Raw genomic sequence first — 16,284 nt, 5'->3', positions numbered from 1 at the left:
TGATAGAAAGTCTGGCCTTGCTGCTGGGGGGAAGAGCAGTGCTACTGTTTACATTCACACATTTTAAAGCCACTTCTGCCCAAAGTTGCATATATACAACTGGGACCAAATGTGTACACCTGTAGGCCAGGCAAAAATGGGTTAACCTGGTTAGGTGGCCACTTGAGCACAGGAAAGGTGAGACACAGAGGCTCCTAAGAACTTTTAAGGTCAACATACGTAAGGTTTCACAAAATGGCACACAGTGTGGTTAATCCTTGTTGCAGTTTCCTGCCTTTGCCACAAAAACATTTCTGTAGCCTTTTTTTTTTAAACTAGTACTCTATAGTAACTATAGAAATACACGAGGAAGTGAAGAAAACAGCATCAGCAAAAGCGTAGTGGAAACCCTGAGTAAGTATGCTCTCACCCCAAGATTTCCTCTGACTCTGTGCCCAAAATGAGCTTTACATAAATGGTGAGTTTTGTTCTCTCAACATCTCCTCACCACACTTCACTGGCCAATATAGATGCCATGCTCCTGACTCCATTAGTTTTGCACCCACACTCACTCCCAACCCTTCCCTCTCATATACAAATCCCCTTCAAAACTAAGAGTTCCCAAGTCAGTCAGTACGCAACTTTTGGATAGCAGCTGATGAGTATACAAAATGCTTTACACATATTACTTTGTAAGCCTTACAACAACTCTGTAATAGTATGTCAGTAGTATTATCCCCATAGACTGGGGACATCCTGGACAGTTTTGGTCAAGGGGAGGGCCACTTTGTGAGGTCATGGTGGCAGCAAGATTCAAACCAGGGGAGCTCTGATTCACAACTCTGTCTCTTAAGCAGCTGCACAACACCAGCTTACAAGAAACTGGTCAAATGAACAGGGATGAAGTTTATACACCTTGAACAACAGTCTAATAAAAACAGCTCAGAAATTAAGGGAGATGCCAAACACTCTGCCCAGGCAATGTTTTACAAAGCTACATTTTCTTATTAAGCTATGGAAAGAATAAAGACACTGTTTGATAGTTGCCAAGCAGATGATTACCTTAAGCACAGGTTACTGGCATATTCAAGCCCCCAGCAATCACCTTCAAACTAACTTTGCAACTGTTCTTTTCCTTGAATACACTTTTCTTAAAGGAGAAAACCACCAATTAATTCACCTGCTTTTCTTTGATTTGTGTGTATGTGCATGCTGTTACTTATAATGATTTTAAAAAGCATTCCAAGGGAGAGTGAGGCAGGTGGATTTGCTTGGGCTATGCAGACAGGTGACAGTGCAGGTCTGAATGGCTCCCAATGAGTTGTTGGTCACAAAGTCAAGAGGCTGCAATCTGGCAAGAACTGAAAGCCTGATTCTCGGAGTCTGAAAGCCAGACATTGAATCCATTGGAAGTGGAAGTCAAGTTTAGTCCACAATCTACTGGCTCATGTCTGTCTTTCATGTCTGTCCTATAATTAGCAGGGAGTTGGACAGATGACCTCCAAGATCCCTGCCAACTCTTAACGATCTATGATTAAGTGGCTGGCATTCACTTATATAGGGGAAAACAGTACAGCAGTTTGGGACAGAACTCGCCCACCCCACCACTGCCTACCAGAACCCCATGAAGAAGGCAATGTATCTTCTCTCCTCAGTATTTAGCATGTCCTCTTTCAGACACATAGTGACTGGCACTTTGCTAATTTAATCATACATATAGCAATACTGTATTCTCATTCTGGGTTTCCAGGTTCCGGTGCAAGCCTTCTTGATTGCCACACCCAGGTTATGGAATTCTTTACCACCAGAAGACCACTTAACACTGCCCAATGCTAAGCCCAATCCTAACAGTCCTGGCGCCACCAGGTCCAGCGGCACCAAGAGCTACCACTGCATCCAGCAGTCCCATGCAGGCTGCAGGAGGTCTCCTCAAGGGTAGAGAACGTTCATCTCCTCCCCCCAAGTAAGGGCTCAGGTCCTGCAATCGGGCTACTTTGCCAGCACAGACTGGACAAGCTTCATGTTGGGCTTTTCAGCCTGACAAGGATGATAGGATCCCCCAACACCAGAATGCCTCCCCCCCCAAAAAAAGCCACACCACTGCCTAGCAGTGCTACTTACCCCAGCCAGCATCCTCCTGGAGCTGGGCCCAGCGCCGACTGGCAATGGTCCAGCACTGGCACTCCCTACTCCCCTGGTACCATAAACATGCTTTATGGCATGTTATTGACATCTAGTGCTGGCACTGAGCACCAGCACTACTGGCCCACTGGATTGGGCCTTTAGCTCCCTGTCAGGTTTCTGACACCTGATGAAAATTTATTTTGTTCCACCAGGCATGTCAGTTGATTTAAAGTTTTTCCCATTTTTGTTTTTGTTCTAGCTGATTATATACTCAACACTTTTGTTGTAATACTTCTCCCAAACGTTGTGATGCAAAGTTTTAACTGTGGTAAACTGCTATTTTATGATTGATTACTGCCTGCCATCTTGGGGGCCTTTTAAAAGCTGAAAGGTGCTGATATAAATATCTAGATATAAATAAAACATCTGGCTAAGTCCAGCACATTAAGAAGGAAATCCAGTTTAAACACTGTGAAATGAGACGAGTGAAATATGTAAATAGCATAAAACACATGCAATTTTTATAATTTCAAGCTAGTCTCAACAATAATTACTTAATGAAAAATAATAATTTCAAACTTTTCAGGGTTTGAAAAGTCAGGCCACTGAGCCCAGTATAGGGTCTTTCCCAGTCTTGAAACCAGACGTCCTTAACTGGAGATCCTAGGGATGGAAATGGACATCTTTCCCCCTTTCCCCCCAGACTTTCAGTTTCCAAGATCACACACATTGCTAAATACGGCACAGTATGAAAAGTGAAAGTCTTAATTAAGTACGTTAAATTGCAACTGGACATTAGAGCTGGGGGTCAGAAGGCAGCTGGTCAGTTCAGCAGGCTCAGATGAAACTTGGCTCAACCTGACCACAACAATGAGTTACTCAAACTGAGCAGCAGGGTTCGAAGGGACTTTCTGGGCTCCTCAAGTCAGTCAAACCTGCCAAGCACGGCTACAGTACTGCTGCTGGCCATCTGCAAAGCAGCAGTGATTAGGCTGACAACACCTTCGGTGTGCAAGATGCCTGGTAGCAGAGCAAGTCAGGCCTTTCACTGTTCAGTACGACTGTAACATCTTGCACTGCAATCTAGAGTGGACTACAGAAACATCCTAGAATAGTTGCAAGTAAAATAAATCAATGCCTCTACTTCCTACACAATATACACTTGTGACGGAGTATGTGTTTCCTTGTACATAGATTACCTGCATCTTAAAAAATCATGAACGGCATAAATAACTGCCCCCCCCAAAAAAAATCCACATAACAGCCAGCCAATTTCTTGAAGCCATCCTATCCCATTAAAACTGATAAAAACTACACAAAAAGCACTGCCATACACGTTAATGGGGCTTGTACAGGAGAATGCCCCAGCAGATTATGTTCTATGGATCAAGAGACTCATCTGAGAGACCCACTCTGCCACCCCACCACAATACTGGTACTACCCATTTCAGTGGAGAAGCTCTTACAAGGCACTGGTTATCACTGAGCTGTGGAGTGCTCAGCAACAATGGCAAATAAAGAGGAACTGACTTGCTGTAGGTAATAGTAGGTTGGTTCACCATGTTTTGGTCCTATGGGTACAAGCTCGCAGCTTGAAGTCTCCCACTAGCTGGTTCCTAGTGTGGGACCAACTATAGTTTGCCATTATAATGCAAACAACAACACAGCTTCTATCTATCTAGATCCATATGAGGTTGGTTCCCCACCCCTTTTACCTTTAAAATCAGGGTCATATTTGATTTGTGACCTGCTGCACAAATCAGGAATCTGGGTGTTGGGCTCTGCATTGCCAAGGCAGCTGCCTGAAATGCAGCCAGTTCTAGAGCAGGAATCAAATGTGTGTGACACACATGGTGGGGTTTATAGGCCCCAGGCAGGATAGAAGCCTGAGGCTGACTGGGTGTTGGGGAGCCTGAAGAAGGATAGGAGAAGAAGAGGGTCAAACACTGAAGCATGAGGCACTCAGTTTGGCAAGTATTTGGGCAGAAAGGGGGTGAGTTCTTAGCAAAGTTAACAAAGTTTATTTTTTTTCTTAACAATGTGTGTTCTTTATCATTACTGAAAAGCAAATCATTACTAAAAGGATAGTGAAAAGTTTATATCTTTATTGTATATCAATCAAGTCATGTAATGAAACCCTTTTTTTGTTTAACCCTCCTTTTTCCTTTCAGATAAATATGGTATTGTTTGTGCTCCCCCCCCCCCACCAGAATCGTATCCTAGTTTGGGGGGAAAGTCCAGGTCACACCTGGCCATTTCAAATGCAGTGGCAGGCTAGTAACTAAGCAGAGTGCGAAAGGAGATGAGGGACTGAACAAGCACAGAGCAGGCTCCTAGAGTATAAAAACTCATGAATCATGAGCTGACCTATCATGTGTTCAACTCAGCTCTGATCTTTTACAAACAATCTCTTTCTAGTATATCATATAAACAGATATGCTTCCAAGTGACTTTGAATTTTGCTTCCAAGTTTCAGTGTCAATCCTTGCTGAATTGGAAAACTGGACCTGGAACCAGTGTCTACTAGAAGACTAAAGCCCATAGTACACAACTCTTGTGATGTATTTTAGTGACCATCATTAGTCCAGCTGAGCTACAACTTTCACTTCCTGTTTCACTTAGAGCGCAATCCTAACCAACTTTTCAGCACCAAGGTAAGGGCAATGCAACTCTGAGGTAAGGGAACAAACATTGCCTTACCTTGAGGAGGCCTCTGTGAGTGCCACCCAACTGCAGGATGCAGCACATGACGCATTGGTACAGTTATGTCACTGCTGGAAAGTTGGTTAGAACTGCGTCCTTACTCAACTAGTTGATGAAAGAGGAAAAAAGGGGGGATTCGAGGAATAGTCTCCCCAAAAAATCCAAAACGCTGCTGACAGTGGTGCCAACACCTTTCACAGGACACATCTCAGTAATCACCATAACCTTATGGAGTAGGTTAACATTGCTTGTCACACGTTGCAGGGGTGGGAGGAAACAGTGATTTGCATGTGGCTTCTTGAATAAGTTTCCAGATGATTCATGATCAAACCAAGGACTTTCTGAATCACAGCTCCATCTCCCAGCTACTACCCAATTGGAGCTGTCATTAAGGGGTGGCGAGAAGACCCTGTCACAGGCTGTGTACATATGTACATACACAAGTGTACTCGCATGTGCGTGTGCACACAAGATTCTTTTTACCCTTCATGTGTACTATTTTGAGCAGTATTTTGACAATGCAGTCTGATTTGTACAGAAATAGGTTACTATCAGAACACTCCACCAAGCTGGCGACTACCCTTAATGTCTGTTAATCACAATGTTTTACCAAAATAAATAAAAGGGAGAATGATGCTGAGGAACTGTTTTGCAACTATGCAAAATAAAATACTGTGAAAGACACATAGTTTATATTATAATCATTGCCAAACGAGGGGACCACAAAAGAAATGTTAGCCAATCACTGTTTCCTTGTAGCCTGCAAAGTTCAGATTTCCAGTTTCCTGCTCCAAAGAGACAAAACAAGCAAGTCCCATTTTGTACAAGATGCAAAAGGGGGTCTATGGGGAAGATGAGGTATGTGTGTTTCAATCTCTAATCTCTGATGTTGAGGTCCAGCACTGGTGATATTTTGCAAGGGTGCTCTCTACCACTCTCTGCTACCAATGGCTTTAAAAAAATGTGCAGTTTCTGTAGTGATGTATAATAGAAGCCTTCCCTTCCAGTTGCCAGAATGAATTTATTGTTGCCACTGGTGACTCAATTTGCAGGCAGCTGTGCCAAGCATATTATTACTCCAATTTAAGAAAAAGAAAGAACAGGACCCCTCTAACTTCAAAGAAACGTATTATGAAATCACAATAGAAGATTTTACTGCAACATATATAGTGACAGACAAGCATAACTAGCTATATACAACAGCAAACATGTTCTGTATGAACCAATCTCTGTATGAACTGATCTCTGCACAGAATTGGAATGGAATGGCAAAGAAACAGTCTGCAAGAAGCAAAGCATCAAAGTAAATGGTTTAAATAAAAACTCTCACACTGTTGATTATGCTGCATTAACTAGCTGTTACATGAACCCTAGACTCCTATTTTGTGACAGTGAGATAACATCCAGTGTTTTATAGATGGTACTTGATCCTTGAGTAGGAATGAAACAAAGATGGTCGAGAGCACAATCCTATGCATATCTACCCAAAAGTAAGTCCCACTGTGTTCAATGGGATGTAATTCCAGGAAAGTGTGCACAGAATTGCAGCCTGAGAATACCAATCTACCCAAGCACTGCATTCAGACACCATGTTTCCAATCATTGTGAACAAGCCCATACAAGGATATGATTTGCAGTCCTGCACCCGAGGGCTTCTTCAAACCAGTTTGCTGGTTCAGATGTGATAGCAAAATATGGTTTGATTAAACCAGGAACTGCTCTATTAAAAAGCATGTGAAGGAAGGAGAGAAAGCCCATGGCTTGGAAGATCAGGAATGTAACGTTTGAATGCAGCCAAAGTCTTAGATGCAGCCAACAGTTTTACATCCTTCCTTTAGTAACATTCTTTATAATCACAACAGATACACGCATGCTAAAATTCATTACCAAAACATTTGAACTTTCAAAATAATATAATTTCCTAAGCTGATCATCACGATGCTACTTCAGTCTACAATTTTAATCTCTGGCGAAAAGGGGGAAAAAAAGTTAGATGTTTGCTTTTGCTGGAGAAGGTGTTACTACCACATGAATGCAATTCATATTATCCCAAAAATAAGCACAACACTTCTGAGATCTTTAATCTATCATCACTGGGCAAAGTCTGCAATCCTTTGCACACTCATTTTGAAGTCTCATTGACCTCAATGGGACCTACTTCCAAACAGAAATTTACAGATTGCAGTCTCAGCTAAGCACTTTTAAGCCCCAGCATGTGCTTAACTCTCCTACTAAACTCAGTAAGACTTAAAAGTGATTATCTTGGGCTCAATCAGATGCAATATCTGAGGGTAGAAATAGAACAGGTATGAATCATTAGTAGCTTTCAATAAAGCACAAAACCAAAGGCAAAAATGAAGATGTTTCTATAGCAAAAAAAAAGATCCCATTCAGATCCACTCAAGTACTTCTAAGGCTGCAATCCTAACCAACTTTCTAGCACAGACATAAGGCAATACAACTCTGAGGTAAGGGAACAAACATTGCCTTACCTTGAGGAGGCCTCCGTGACTGCCCCTCAACACAGCTATGCCAGTGCTAGAAAGTTGGTTAGGATTGCGCCCTAAATCTCACCCTAAAGTCACATTTGAAAAAAGATGGTTTGGAACCTTCAGCTAGCTCAGAATGATGCAGCGTGTTTTATCAGCAAGAACAAGAAGCAATGAGCTTATTGCTCCTATTTCAGACTTGCTCTGGCTTCCAATTCTAAATTGCCTGGGCCTTATGTACCTCAGGAAGTACCATCTTTCTCCCTGACTTCCCTGATCAGGAGGTGTCTTGCTCTCTCTATTTACAGAGGTAAGCTCAGGCAGACACAGAATATGGCTTTTTTCCTTTCCTCTTAGAACGGCCCTATTCTTTGAGGTCCCTGCCTGGGAACATGCATCTGGCAACCTCTTTGCAGACCTTCTACAAACAGGTGAAAAAATTTTCATATCCAAAAGCCTTCCCAGGTATTGGCTGACTTGTTTATTGAATTCCAGTTACGCTACTGCTCTTTTTAACCCTTTTCGATATTGTTCTTTCATTGCACCACTTTATCATATTTTGTATTCTTTCACTCTGCACAACACGTTGAGCATATGCTTACCGAGAAGCAAAAAATTAATGTATATAGTACAATAATCAGGAAGAACGACCAGAAGACTGGATGCTATGGTAGGCTTCGACAGTAAGCACACTCAGTTGTATACAAAATCCATGACGACCTAAACGAAGCATGTTTTGTGTTAGCCTTCTGTCAACAACACACATGCAACCACACAGAGAATTAAGGCCTTTGTTCCAGCTACTATTCTTACATACACGCACACGGTTTTTCATTTTATAAAACCCTTCGATGGTTCAATTTCTCTTCCCCCTTCTGCAAACATCACAAATAAAGGGGGGGGGGGAACTTCATCATATTCACATAATGAGAAACATAGAAAGCTACGTTTTCACTTGACCACCTTGGCTTTCAAAATACAGGAAGTTAACTTCATTGCAATTTAAAGATTAGCTGATCCCCTGACATGTCTCACTTGGTTGCTGTTTCTCATTTCAACACAACTGCCAATACTCTGGTTTTGCATGTTGAAGTTAAAAGGTAATTCTGACTTTACTTTCCACGAGTGTGAAAATGATTTCACAATTATCCATTGTGAAAAACATGAGTCATTTCCAACTTTACATACATGTGGCACTTAAGTAAAAAAGTAAACACTATAAACTAAAAAAATTATTATTCCTACAAAACATTTTGAAACAAACTTCCCTCCCCCTCCCCACTCGTTTTTATTTTCATTATATCTGTTCGCTGGAGCCAAACATCACCAGTTTAAGCAGTTCAAGAACATCTTGTGCCATCCATTGATCATATTTTACTATGACCCACTTAAGGAGAAATAGTAACCAGAAAGATGGCACTACTGCTTCAGTTATTACCAGTCCAACATAAAACATGATGGAGCAGTACAACGTTAAAGAAACATCATATTTAACTGGACCATTGCAGTCAATCATAATATCAAATTCTATCTTTCACCAACAAAGACTATTAGTTTATTTTTATTTTTTTTTAAAGGCTTCAACAGAACCACTGGAAAATCCATAAATTGGTGCAAAAACATGAAGCAAACATACCAAAACATTCAACTTTGGTTTTAAAACAGAATGGAGCAGTTTCTATCAACCTACAGGATCCAAAAGCCCATACAAAGCTGTGGCTTATTTACAAGGCATTCTCATGTATGTTTCAATCATATCAACATAGTAAAAACAGAATTAAGTACAGAAAACATTAAAGACTCTTTCAGAACATGGAGCCTCCCTCCACATTGGAATGTTATAAAAAGGAAATATATGATCAAAGCATCAGACAAGCATACCTGCTTCCCACTAATCAGATACCTGAACAGCAATTTGTCTCACGTCTCTGTTGCACGTGAAATTCAAACAACAGCCTTTTGCACAGTTCAATGACGGTTAAAACACAGGAGAACCCGGTTATTTGCATACCAGAAAAACAATTAAAAAGACAAAACCTGGGGGGGGGGAATCCCTCTGTGTATTCAATTTAAAACATAATCAGTAAATAAGTTTGAGCTAGCTGTGCACAAACAAGAGTGCCTTTTGTCAGCAGCAGGCAATGCAATTTCCTTGTTTACTTAAAGAAATTGCAGAAGACGACTGCAGCTCCCTCTGCCATTTACAACACAGACAGCCCTCTACCTATGTCTGTTTAATTCTTCATGAAAATGGAGAGGCAAAAAATGTTTCTGTATAATCCCTCTGCAGATTTGTGTTGAAAAGGGTTAATTTCTGCACCGCAGTCCCCTAGCAGTCCTGGCCGCAGAAAGGAAAGGGGATGAAGGGAAAATGTCGCTTCCCCAGCTTGGTTGTGATAAATTTCAAAATGGTTATGATGGAAGGAGCGAGAATAAGGAGCTAGAGAAAGAACTGAAACATCATTTGTTATCCCCAACAAGAGCTGGTTTCTTTTGGTGGGGGGAGAAGAGGTTGGTGGGTGGTGGGAAAGAGATTTGCACTGCAGTATCTAGCAGCAAACATGGCTGCCTCTGCCCCTTTAAATCAGAATGGCCCTCCTCTTCCTCCTCCATCACATTGAAAACTATGATCTTTCCTCAATTATCCCTCATCCCCTCTTCGGAAAAACAGAGGAAGCCTCTCCCAATGGCAACAACAGAACAAATTTTAAAATGCTGAGCTCTTGCCACAGTAGAATATTTGTGCAAATGGGTATATGCGAAAACACACTATAACGAGATACGGAAAAGGCGATTTCATCACCAGTTCCAGTTTAGACTTCCCCAAGTCTAAGGCCAGCAATGTCTCGTGACTTTTCTGCACTCAACATGTCATGTCAACACCAACCCCTGACACACTACACATCTTAGTCAATATTCAGAGTCAAAAATCTCACACTTCCTCTACTAAACTGCTCTTCCTTGAGACCATCTCTCCAGATTCCCACACACACTACTAAACTTATATAGGTGCATGGGTCACCCCACACAAACCTCAGATGTCTACAGAGTCGGACGCCGGTATTCACAGATCTAGCATCTGCAGATCTGACTCACCCCAGATACCAGGGTCCAAGTTTAAATGCTTTTAAAAACAAACAAAATAAAAGACACTAAAATTGGGGTTCCTACCTTTTCACGGCCAAACCATGCTGTTTCTAAGTCCAAGGAACTTTTTTTAAGCACTGAAAGTTCCACTTATAGGTCACGCAGAGGTTCCTTCCTTCAGCCAGGCTTGCCCCAGAATTTATAGCAATGCATTCTGGGACAAACCTGGGAAAAGGAAGGACTCTCTCTGTGACCCAGAATTGGGTCTTTCAGTGCTAAAAATGCTCCTTGGGCTTGGAAATGGGACAGTTTAGCCACAAAAAGATAGGAACCACAATTTTCTCACCTTTTTTGTTTTTAAAGGCATTTAAATTTGGACCCTGTTACCAGTGGATTTGGGGGTTCCAAAACAGAAGATGGAAACACTCCACCCTATGTATTAAACAATTCTATGCTTCTGTCACCATGTGCACCTCATCACTAATGGCCCTCTCACCTCAGAACATCCCAACCCTGAAAGTATGGCCATGGCAATCTTATTCATCAACTGTCTTCTTTGTCTTCAACCCCCTTCCAATCTCGCACTTATTGTGGCATTCCCACAACACACCCCAGGAAGCTTTTTGCCTATTGCTGAACCTGTCACCATCCCACCCCCACTCCACTTGCTCCAGATTCTCTTACACTGCCCATTCACATTACATCTCTACCTATCCGGGTTCTTTCAAAGCCTCAATCAAACCCACTTGCCCTCCAAACTCCTGTGTTAATCTTTCCTTCTCATAGCACTGCCCACCACATACTGGCAGTGATTAAGCCAGTGGGAGGGGATTACGGCACGTATTCACACACATCCTGTTCTGCTACATTGTCAAATTTTGGAGCTTTTACCATCAGCAAACATACACAAACCCCTTCCCTCCTACATAACCACCCACCTAACCCTTCAGATCTTCCCCTCCACCAGTAGCAACCTGGCATATTGAACTGCAGAACAGTGGCTGAGAGTCAAAAATCCCAGGTTCAAATCTTACCTTTGCCATGAAATCATTAGGAGAGTCTTAATGAAGCCATTCTCACTTAAGCCTCAGCAATGCATCTGCAATACTGGGATAACAGCACCACCTCCATATTAGGATCATGATGCGTAAAGGGCTATTTGACACATTTGTATCTTGCCTTTCCTCCAAAAAGTGTAGGTTTTTTCCCATTTAACTGATGCACACCACCCTGCGAGGTAGGTCAGATTGACAGATTCTGTGACCTGGGACCAGTCGCACTGAACTTTCTGCCTGGGTGGGGATTTGAACCCACATAATTCAACGCGCCACCACACCATCACCGATGACTACTTATAAGGGAATATTGAAACACATATATTCAGTTTCTCATGTAAGCTGCAGTGGGAATACTGTTTCCCTTGAAAAGTGGAATATAAATAGTCTCAATAACGATACATATGAAACACTTCAAGCACTCTAAAGCAGTGTTTCTCAAACTGTGGGTTGGGACCCACTAGGTGGGTTGCGAGCCAAATTCAGGTGGGTCCCCATTCATTTAAATATTTTATTTTAATATATTAGACTTGATGCTACCATGGTATGTGACTGCATCTGGGGAAATGTTACAGCTCTGTACTTTTAACAGGCTATATGCTTTTAACAATGATAGTAAATGGGTCTTACTCCTGGGTAAGTGTGGGCAGGATTGCAGCCTAGGATTGTTAAAAATTTTCTTGCTTGATGATGTCACTTCCGGTGGGCCCTGACAGATTCTCATTCTTAAAAAGTGGGTCCCAGTGCTAAACATCTGAGAACCACTGCTCTAAAGCACTGCCGGCTTGCAAATAACTAATAAAATAACAACTTGTGCCTCACTGCCAGTGGTAAGTAAAATTTGCTCCATGGTAGCAAGGCATTTACAAACTAAGAGATTTTCCTTTATTTTTTTTAAAGCACCATTCAAGGTTCCCAACTGACTGCCTAATTTATGGGTAGCATCAACACACACACTCCCCTTGACTTACATTGAATTATAACCATGTTACTGGTGAGCACTGAAATGTTTAACACAAAAATTTTAAATATTCTTTGGTCAACCAATCATTTAGATAAAAACATAAGATGAGCCCCGCTGGATCAGGCCAAAGGCCCGTCTAGTCTAGTGGCCCACTGTATTTCACAGTGAGCCCACCAGATACCTCAGGGAGTACTCAAGACAACAAGAGACCTGTGTCGTGGTGTCGCTTGCACCTAGCATTCAGAGGCAGCCTACTGCTAAAATCAGGAAGTTGCACATACCATTTGCAACCTGTGATGAACTTTTCTTCTAAAAATCTGTCCAGTCTCCTTTTTCAAGGTCTTTTTCTAGACCAGATGCCATAATGACATCTTGCAGCAAGGAGTTCCAAAAACTAATTACGTGCCGGGGTAAAGAAATGTTTCCTTTTGACTGTTCTAACTCTCCCTGACACTTAATTTTAGTGGATGTCCCCTGGCTTTGGCGCTGTGTGCAAGGAAAAAGAACATCCCTCTATCTACTCTAAATAATAAATAAATAAATAAGATTCTAGTAAATAAGATATCTAGTAATTAAGATGCTACTGTTTTAATGTTTGACTGAATTCTTTAGAGCAGTATTTCTCAAAGTGAGGGTCGGGACCAACTAAGTGGGTCATGAGCCAATTTCAGGTGGGTCCCCATTCATTTCAATGTGCATTTAATTTTTAATATATTAGACTTGATATTCCTACAGTCTGTGACTGCATTTGAGGAAATGTTACAGATGTATACTTTTAACACACTACTATAAATGCTTTTAAAAATGGTAATCAATGGAAGGCTTACTCCTGGGTAAGTGTGGATAGGATTAGAGCCTTTGGGATGTTTGGGAAGTGTATTTTAAACAGATGAACAACTGCTTGTTAGAATTAGGAGGGTTCTTCTGTATTTTAAACAAATTTTTCAACTAATATTTATAAGTTTACAATAAGTAAAGTTACAAAAATAAGTAATTTACTTGATTGATTTGGCCGTATGGGGGGTGTTAAACATTTTCCTGCTTAATGATGTCACTTCTCGCCATGACATCACCCTCAGGTTAATGGCATCACTTCCAGTGGGTCCAGGACAGACTGTCATTCTAAAGAATGTGGATCCCAGTGCTAAAAAGTTTGAGGACCACTGCCTTAAGAGGTGCAGTGCTTCCTTGTCTGTAGTGCTGCTGGGTTACTTTTGAATACACTGGTATAGATCAGTGGTTACCAAACATTTTAGCACCATGACCCACTTTTTAAAACGACACTCTATTGGGACCCACTTAGGTTTACCAGACTTTATAAAAAGGAGAGCTAGAAAGAAATAATTTTTTTATTTATAAGTAATAACGACCAGGAAAAAAGACCGTCAGACTTTATCTCTCTGTATTTACATATGCTTGCAAACTGCAGGAGCTCAGCTCCTTGAAGGGCAGTTAGCAGCTACAGCATCAGACTTTCCAATCACCTAGAGGTTTGAGGCAATTAGTTATCTGATCTTTCCATCACCCTTTGGCAACCCACAGTTTTGGGAACTACTGGTATACATTTAAAAAAACAAAACAGCAGGCTGGTAGGAGCATTGAGGACTAGAAACTTTGGCAGACTTGCTTGGAAGAAAGGTGAGGGCTTTTCTGAGCATGGAAAAGCATGCTTTGGAGCTCTGCCTGCTGAGCTGAACCTTCTACCACTGTTTGTGTCTCATTCCTGGTCTCACTTCACTACTAGGCAGTAGGGGTCCTGTGACTGCCACCAGACACCACTTCAAGTACTACTAGTGGTACCAGTATCACTGGTTGAGAAACACTGGTATAAATTGAAGGGGGGAAAAAAGAGCAGGCTGGTGGGATCACTGGAAACTCAGGCAGACTCACTTGGAAGAAGGGTGAGAGATGGGAGACGTTTGAATACATAGGTATATAAGAACATAAGAAGTGCCCAGCTGGATCAGGCCAAATGCTCATCTAGTCCAGCTCCCTGTATCTCACAGGAAGCACACAAGACAACAAGAGACCTGAATCCTGGTGCCCTCCCTTCCATCTGGCATTCTGAGGTAGCCTACTTCTAAACCAGGAGGCTGCACATACCCATCTTGGCTTGTAACCTGTGATGGACTTTCCCCCCAGAAATCTATTCAATCTCCTTTTCAAGACATTTAGGCCAGATGCCATCATCGCATCTTGTGGCAAGGAGTTCCACAGACTAATTACATACTGAATAAAGAAATATTTTCTTATAGATTCATAGATTAAATTTCTAATTTCTATATACAGAATTGTTACAGATTTCCATATATATTACATATAGTTTACATACACATAAACAATATTACATACATTTAGAGAAATCATACAGATAAAATATATAGATTTCTTATACTTCTATCTATCTATCTATCTCTTATAGTTCTTATAGATTTAAATAAAAAGAGAGAAAGAGCAGGTTGCCAGGGCTAAAATCCTATGCATACTTACCTGGGAGTAAGATCCATTTAAATCAGTGAGACTGACTTCTGAGTAGACCTGAATAGGATTGGGCTAAAATCCTATGCACACTTTCCTGGGAGTAAGCCCCACTGGCTATAATGGGACTTCCTTCTGAGTAGCCCTGCATAGGATGGGGCTGCAATCCTATCCACACTTCCCTGAGAGTAAGTCCCTTTGACTCAATGGGACTTCCTTCTGCATAGGATCCATCCCTGCATAGGATGGGGTGCAGGATCCTTGAGGACTAGAAACTTTGGCAGCCCTGCTTGGAAAGAGGCTGGGAGAGGGGAGGAGCCTTGTCAGCAGTGCCTCCCGGAGAGGCTTGGCCCCGCCCCCAGGCGTCAGGCCCCGCCCTCCCTTCGGGCGCGCCCTCCCTCTCCTGCTCACCGTCAGTCTGTTCCATTCTAACTCCCCCCGCCGTCTCGGACCGACCGCAGCAGCAACACGGGGGGCGGGGAGCAGCCGGGCCGGCCAGCCTGGGCGAGGAGGGGGCGGCCGGCCAGGCCCCGCAGTAGGCCGCGCTCGATCCCCGGCCTCGATTTCCGCACAGTCCCCGCGCCCGCCGCTGTCCTGGGTGGCCCCAGCGCCGCGGGGCGTGAGGGGGGAAGGGGCGCTGGCGCTCCGCTCGTCGCGCAGTCCCGGCCGGCCTCGGCCCGCTCGTTCCCGCGCCGCCTCCGCCTTTCTCCTCGCGCACACAAAGCTCCCCCACACGAGTCAGCGCCGGATGAAAGCCGCCTTCCCATTGGCCGGCTGCGCCGCGTCACGCCCCGCGGCTCTCTGGGAGTTGTAGTCCTGGCTAGAAGGCAGGATGTGAGGGGGGCAGGGTGAGTGGCAGGAGGACCAGGCGCCCCAGGGGGAGGAGAATGCGGGACAGGCAGGAGCTGAGAACGCTGGTGTGTTGACTGCAGGTGGCTCATTTAAACACTGTAGAACTTATAGGTAACAAATGCAGTGTTTTGCTATTTTCCTTGCCCCCAGCTGAGCCACTTTCAGCCTCATCTCTGCTTTGGATGTGGGGCAGGCCTGCCAGCTCCAGGGCACATAAGGAGCGGGCTGTGAGATTGCTTTATTATGAAGCACAAAAACAATCTTAATAGCAGAAAGGCAGAAAAATACACACCAATTCAGTGAGAAGTTATACCAACTGAAATGCCTGATAGAAAAAAAAAATGGTTTTAACTAGGTACTAAGAACAACTCAAAGAGGAAACCAGGCAGACCTCCTGGGGCAAGGAATTCTAATATTTGGAGGCTGCAGTTGAGAAGATCATGTCCAGTGTTCCTTCCCCAAACATCCCTCTGAAAAAGGGGAGAGGGGGACAGGAAGTGGGCAGACCACTTTGTATGGGGAAGAAGTGTCCCTCAGATATCCTGGTCTCAAG

At 43.0% G+C, this 16,284-nt stretch overlaps 1 protein-coding gene across 3 annotated transcripts in view; it reads right to left on the bottom strand.

Annotated features, from left to right (window-relative positions):
- Positions 1 to 15,603, bottom strand: part of NSD3 (nuclear receptor binding SET domain protein 3) — a 96,042-nt gene extending 80,439 nt beyond the window's left edge. For all 3 annotated transcript variants that reach the window (XM_066639210.1, XM_066639211.1, XM_066639212.1), the window contains exon 1: positions 15,291 to 15,603. The gene's annotated coding sequence lies outside the window, so the exon portion shown is untranslated. The remainder of the gene's footprint in view (positions 1 to 15,290) is intronic.
- Positions 15,604 to 16,284: the final 681 nt, after the last annotated feature.

The sequence above is a fragment of the Tiliqua scincoides genome, chromosome 11 (genome assembly GCF_035046505.1).
Source record: "Tiliqua scincoides isolate rTilSci1 chromosome 11, rTilSci1.hap2, whole genome shotgun sequence".
Taxonomy (NCBI): domain Eukaryota; kingdom Metazoa; phylum Chordata; class Lepidosauria; order Squamata; family Scincidae; genus Tiliqua; species Tiliqua scincoides.
The sequence above is the reverse complement of the archived record's forward strand: the minus strand, read 5'-3'. Positions and strand labels throughout refer to the sequence as shown.